This window comes from Salminus brasiliensis, chromosome 16, assembly GCF_030463535.1.
Source record: "Salminus brasiliensis chromosome 16, fSalBra1.hap2, whole genome shotgun sequence".
Classification (NCBI taxonomy): Eukaryota; Metazoa; Chordata; class Actinopteri; order Characiformes; family Bryconidae; genus Salminus; species Salminus brasiliensis.
In genome coordinates, this window is record NC_132893.1 from 27,985,466 (window position 1) to 27,991,781 (window position 6,316).

The 6,316-nt window shown below is 45.9% G+C and overlaps 1 non-coding gene across 1 annotated transcript; it reads left to right on the forward strand.

Moving 5' to 3' along the window:
- The first annotated feature begins 3,349 nt into the window (after positions 1-3,349).
- On the forward strand, positions 3,350-3,422 carry trnar-ccu (transfer RNA arginine (anticodon CCU)). Its single transcript has one exon. It is a non-coding gene; the product is annotated as a tRNA-Arg (tRNA).
- Positions 3,423-6,316: the final 2,894 nt, after the last annotated feature.

The following is a 6,316-nucleotide window of genomic DNA, read 5'->3' on the forward strand; positions in this document are numbered from 1 at the left end:
AAACTCCAACAATTCTCGTTATTTTATGCTGCCACAATGTGGATCTAGCAGAGTGGCAGTTAATTAAAACACTTGATTTTGGGTATGTAGTGTTCTGAAAACCACTTTTACCTGGCCAGCACCAGTGGCCTAATGGATAAGGCACTGGCCTCCTAAGCCAGGGATTGTGGGTTGGAGTCCCATCTGGGGTGTACTACAAGCAGAGTGGCGCAGAGGAAGCGAGCTGGGCCCATAACCCAGAGGTCGATGGATCGAAACCATCCTCTGCTATACATTGTATATTTTTCGAGACCATTGTGTTGGACATGACATTTTTTCTTCAAAACTTTACTTCAATTTCACATCTGCCTTAGAATTGCAAACTCCAACAATTCTCGTTATTTTATGCTGCCACAATGTGGATCTAGCAGAGTGGCAGTTAATTAAAACACTTGATTTTGGGTATGTAGTGTTCTGAAATCCACTTTTTCCTGGCCAGCCCAAATGGCCTAATGGATAAGGCACTGGCCTCCTAAGCCAGGGATTGTGGGTTAGAGTCCCATCTGGGTTGTAATCCAAGCAGAGTGGCGCAGCGGAAGCGTGCTGGGCCCATAACCCAGAGGTCGATGGATCGAAACCATCCTCTGCTAGACGTTGTCTCTTTTTCGAGACCATTGTGTTGGACATGACATTTTTTCTTCAAAACTTGACTTCAATTTCACATCTGCCTCAGCATTGCAAGCTCCTACAATTCTGGATATTTGATGCTGCCACAATGTGGATCTAGCAGAGAGGCAGTTAATTAAAACACTTGATTTTGGGTATGTAGTGTTCTGAATTCCACTTTTTCCTGGCCAGCCCAAATGGCCTAATGGATAAGGCACTGGCCTCCTAAGCCAGGGATTGTGGGTTCGAGTCCCATCTGGGTTGTACTCCAAGCAGAGTGGCGCAGCGGAAGCGTGCTGGGCCCATAACCCAGCGGTCGATGGATCGAAACCATCCTCTGCTAGACTTTGTATCTTTTTCGAGACCATTGTGTTGGACATGACATTTTTTCTTCAAAACTTTCCTTCAATTTCACATCTGCCTTAGAATTGCAAACTCCAACAATTCTCGTTATTTTATGCTGCCACAATGTGGATCTAGCAGAGTGGCAGTTAATTAAAACACTTGATTTTGGGTATGTAGTGTTCTGAAATCCTCCTTTTCCTGGCCAGCCCCAATGGCCTAATGGATAAGGCACTGGCCTTCTAAGCCAGGGATTGTGGGTCGGAGTCCCATCTGAGGTGTACTACAAGCAGAGTGGCGCAATGGAAGCGTGCTGGGCCCATAACCCAGAGGTCGATGGATCGAAACCATCCTCTGCTAGACGTTGTCTCTTTTTCGAGACCATTGTGTTGGACATGACATTTTTTCTTCAAAACTTGACTTCAATTTCACATCTGCCTCAGCATTGTAAGCTCCTACAATTCTGGATATTTGATGCTGCCACAATGTGGATCTAGCAGAGAGGCAGTTAATTAAAACACTTGATTTTGGGTATGTAGTGTTCTGAAATCCACTTTTTCCCAGCCAGCCCAAATGGCCTATTGGATAAGGCACTGGCCTCCTAAGCTAGGGATTGTGGGTTCGAGTCCCATCTGGGTTGTACTCCAAGCAGAGTGGCGCAACGGAAGCGTGCTGGGCCCATAACCCAGAGGTCGATGGATCAAAACCATCCTCTGCTAGACATTGTATCTTTTTCGAGACCATTGTGTTGGACATGACATTTTTTCTTCAAAACTTTACTTCAATTTCACATCTGCCTAAGAATTGCAAACTCCAACAATTCTCGTTATTTTATGCTGCCACAATGTGGATCTAGCAGAGTGGCAGTTAATTAAAACACTTGATTTTGGGTATGTAGTGTTCTGAAATCCTCCTTTTCCTGGCCAGACCCAATGGCCTAATGGATAAGGCACTGGCCTCCTAAGCCAGGGATTGTGGGTCGGAGTCCCATTTGGGGTGTACTACAAGCAGAGTGGCGCAGCGGAAGCGTGCTGGGCCCATAACCCAGAGGTCGATGGATCGAAACCATCCTCTGCTAAACGTTGTCTCTTTTTCGAGACCATTGTGTTGGACATGACATTTTTTCTTCAAAACTTTCCTTCAATTTCACATCTGCCTAAGAATTGCAAACTCCAACAATTCTCGTTATTTTATGCTGCCACAATGTGGATCTAGCAGAGTGGCAGTTAATTAAAACACTTGATTTTGGGTATGTAGTGTTCTGAAATCCACATTTTCCCGGCTAGCCCAAATGGCCTAATGGATAAGGCACTGGCCTTCTAAGCCAGGGATTGTGGGTCGGAGTCCCATCTGGCTTGTACTCCAAGCAGAGTGGCGCAGCGGAAGCGTGCTGGGCCCATAACCCAGAGGTCGATGGATCGAAACCATCCTCTGCTAGACATTGTATCTTTTTCGAGACCATTGAGTTGGACATGACATTTTTTCTTCAAAACTTGACTTCAATTACATATCTGCCTCAGCATTGCAAGCTCCTATTATTCTGGATATTTGATGCTGCCACAATGTGGATCTAGCAGAGTGGCAGTTAATTAAAACACTTGATTTTGGGTATGTAGTGTTCTGAAATCCACATTTTCCCGGCCAGCCCAAATGGCCTAATGGATAAGGCACTGGCCTCCTAAGCCAGGGATTGTGGGTTCAAGTCCCATCTGGGTTGTACTCCAAGCAGAGTGGCGCAGCGGAAGCGTGCTGGGCCCATAACCCAGAGGTCGATGGATCGAAACCATCCTCTGCTAGACTTTGTATCTTTTTCGAGACCATTGTGTTGGACATGACATTTTTTCTTCAAAACTTTCCTTCAATTTCACATCTGCCTTAGAATTGCAAACTCCAACAATTTTTGTTATTTTATGCTGCCACAATGTGGATCTAGCAGAGTGGCAGTTAATTAAAACACTTGATTTTGGGTATGTAGTGTTCTGAAATCCTCCTTTTCCCGGCCAGCCCCAATGGCCTAATGGATAAGGCACTGGCCTTCTAAGCCAGGGATTGTGGGTCGGAGTCCCATCTGGGTTGTATTCCAAGCAGAGTGGCGCAGCGGAAGCGTGCTGGGCCCATAACCCAGAGGTCGATGGATCGAAACCATCCTCTGCTAGACATTGTATCTTTTTCGAGACCATTGAGTTGGACATGACATTTTTTCTTCAAAACTTGACTTCAATTTTACATCTGCCTCAGCATTGCAAGCTCCTACAATTCTGGATATTTGATGCTGCCACAATGTGGATCTAGCAGAGTGGCAGTTAATTAAAACACTTGATTTTGGGTATGTAGTGTTCTGAAATCCACCTTTTACTGGCCAGCCCCAGTGGCCTAATGGATAAGGCACTGGCCTCCTAAGCCAGGGATTGTGGGTTCAAGTCCCATCTGGGGTGTACTACAAGCAGAGTGGCGCAGCGGAAGCGTGCTGGGCCCATAACCCAGAGGTCGATGGATCGAAACCATCCTCTGCTAGATATTGTATCTTTTTCGGGACCATTGTGTTGGACATGACATTTTTTCTTCAAAACTTTACTTCAATTTCACATCTGCCTTAGAATTGCAAACTCCAACAATTCTCGTTATTTTATGCTGCCACAATGTGGATCTAGCAGAGTGGCAGTTAATTAAAACACTTGATTTTGGGTATGTAGTGTTCTGAAATCCACTTTTTCCTGGCCAGCCCAAATGGCCTAATGGATAAGGCACTGGCCTCCTAAGCCAGGGATTGTGGGTTAGAGTCCCATCTGGGTTGCAATCCAAGCAGAGTGGCGCAGCGGAAGCGTGCTGGGCCCATAACCCAGAGGTCGATGGCTCGAAACCATCCTCTGCTAGACGTTGTCTCTTTTTCGAGACCATTGTGTTGGACATGACATTTTTTCTTCAAAACTTGACTTCAATTTCACATCTGCCTCAGCATTGCAAGCTCCTACAATTCTGGATATTTGATGCTGCCACAATGTGGATCTAGCAGAGAGGCAGTTAATTAAAACACTTGATTTTGGGTATGTAGTGTTCTGAATTCCACTTTTTCCTGGCCAGCCCAAATGGCCTAATGGATAAGGCACTGGCCTCCTAAGCTAGGGATTGTGGGTTCGAGTCCCATGTGGGTTGTACTCCAAGCAGAGTGGCGCAACGGAAGCGTGCTGGGCCCATAACCCAGAGGTCGATGGATGGAAACCATCCTCTGCTAGACATTGTATCTTTTTCGAGACCATTGTGTTGGACATGACATTTTTTCTTCAAAACTTTACTTCAATTTCACATCTGCCTAAGAATTGCAAACTCCAACAATTCTCATTATTTTATGCTGCCACAATGTGGATCTAGCAGAGTGGCAGTTAATTAAAACACTTGATTTTGGGTATGTAGTGTTCTGAAAACCACTTTTACCTGGCCAGCACCAGTGGCCTAATGGACTAGGCACTGGCTTCCTAAGCCAGGGATTGTGGGTTGGAGTCCCATCTGGGGTGTATTACAAGCAGAGTGGCGCAGAGGAAGCGTGCTGGGCCCATAACCCAGAGGTCGATGGATAGAAACCATCCTCTGCTAGATATTGTCTCTTTTTCGGGACCATTGAGTTGGACATGACATTTTTTCTTCAAAACTTGACTTCAATTTCACATCTGCCTCAGCATTGCAAGCTCCTACAATTCTGGATATTTTATGCTGCCACAATGTGGATCTAGCAGAGTGGCAGTTAATTAAAACACTTGATTTTGGGTATGTAGTGTTCTGAAATCCTCCTTTTCCTGGCCAGCCCCAATGGCCTAATGGATAAGGCACTGGCCTTCTAAGCCAGGGATTGTGGGTCGGAGTCCCATCTGGGGTGTACTACAAGCAGAGTGGCGCAACGGAAGAGTGCTGGGCCCATAACCCAGAGGTCGATGGATCGAAACCATCCTCTGCTAGACGTTGTCTCTTTTTCGAGACCATTGTGTTGGACATGACATTTTTTCTTCAAAACTTGACTTCAATTTCACATCTGCCTCAGCATTGCAAGCTCCTACAATTCTGGATATTTGATGCTGCCACAATGTGGATCTAGCAGAGAGGCAGTTAATTAAAACACTTGATTTTGGGTATGTAGTGTTCTGAAATCCACTTTTTCCCGGCCAGCCCAAATGGCCTATTGGATAAGGCACTGGCCTTCTAAGCTAGGGATTGTGGGTTCGAGTCCCATCTGGGTTGTACTCCAAGCAGAGTGGCGCAACGGAAGCGTGCTGGGCCCATAACCCAGAGGTCGATGGATCGAAACCATCCTCTGCTAGACATTGTATCTTTTTCGAGACCATTGTGTTGGACATGACATTTTTTCTTCAAAACTTTACTTCAATTTCACATCTGCCTAAGAATTGCAAACTCCAACAATTCTCGTTATTTTATGCTGCCACAATGTGGATCTAGCAGAGTGGCAGTTAATTAAAACACTTGATTTTGGGTATGTAGTGTTCTGAAATCCTCCTTTTCCTGGCCAGACCCAATGGCCTAATGGATAAGGCACTGGCCTCCTAAGCCAGGGATTGTGGGTCGGAGTCCCATTTGGGGTGTACTACAAGCAGAGTGGCGCAGCGGAAGCGTGCTGGGCCCATAACCCAGAGGTCGATGGATCGAAACCATCCTCTCCTAAACGTTGTCTCTTTTTCGAGACCATTGTGTTGGACATGACATTTTTTCTTCAAAACTTTCCTTCAATTTCACATCTGCCTTAGAATTGCAATCTCCAACAATTTTCGTTATTTTATGCTGCCACAATGTGGATCTAGCAGAGTGGCAGTTAATTAAAACACTTGATTTTGGGTATGTAGTGTTCTGAAATCCTCCTTTTCCTGGCCAGCCCCAATGGCCTAATGGATAAGGCACTGGCCTCCTAAGCCAGGGATTGTGGGTCGGAGTCCCATCTGGGGTGTACTACAAGCAGAGTGGCGCAGCGGAAGCGTGCTGGGCCCATAACCCAGAGGTCGATGGATCGAAACCGTCCTCTGCTAGACATTGTCTCATTTTCGGGACCATTGAGTTGGACGTGACGTTTTTTCTTCAAAACTTGACTTCAATTTCACATCTGCCTCAGCATTGCAAGCTCCTACAATTCTGGATATTTGATGCTGCCACAATGTGGAACTAGCAGAGTGGCAGTTAATTAAAACACTTGATTTTGGGTATGTAGTGTTCTGAAATCCACTTTTTCCTGGCCAGCCCAAATGGCCTAATGGATAAGGCACTGGCCTCCTAAGCCAGGGATTGTGGGTTAGAGTCCCATCTGGGTTGTAATCCAAGCAGAGTGGCGCAG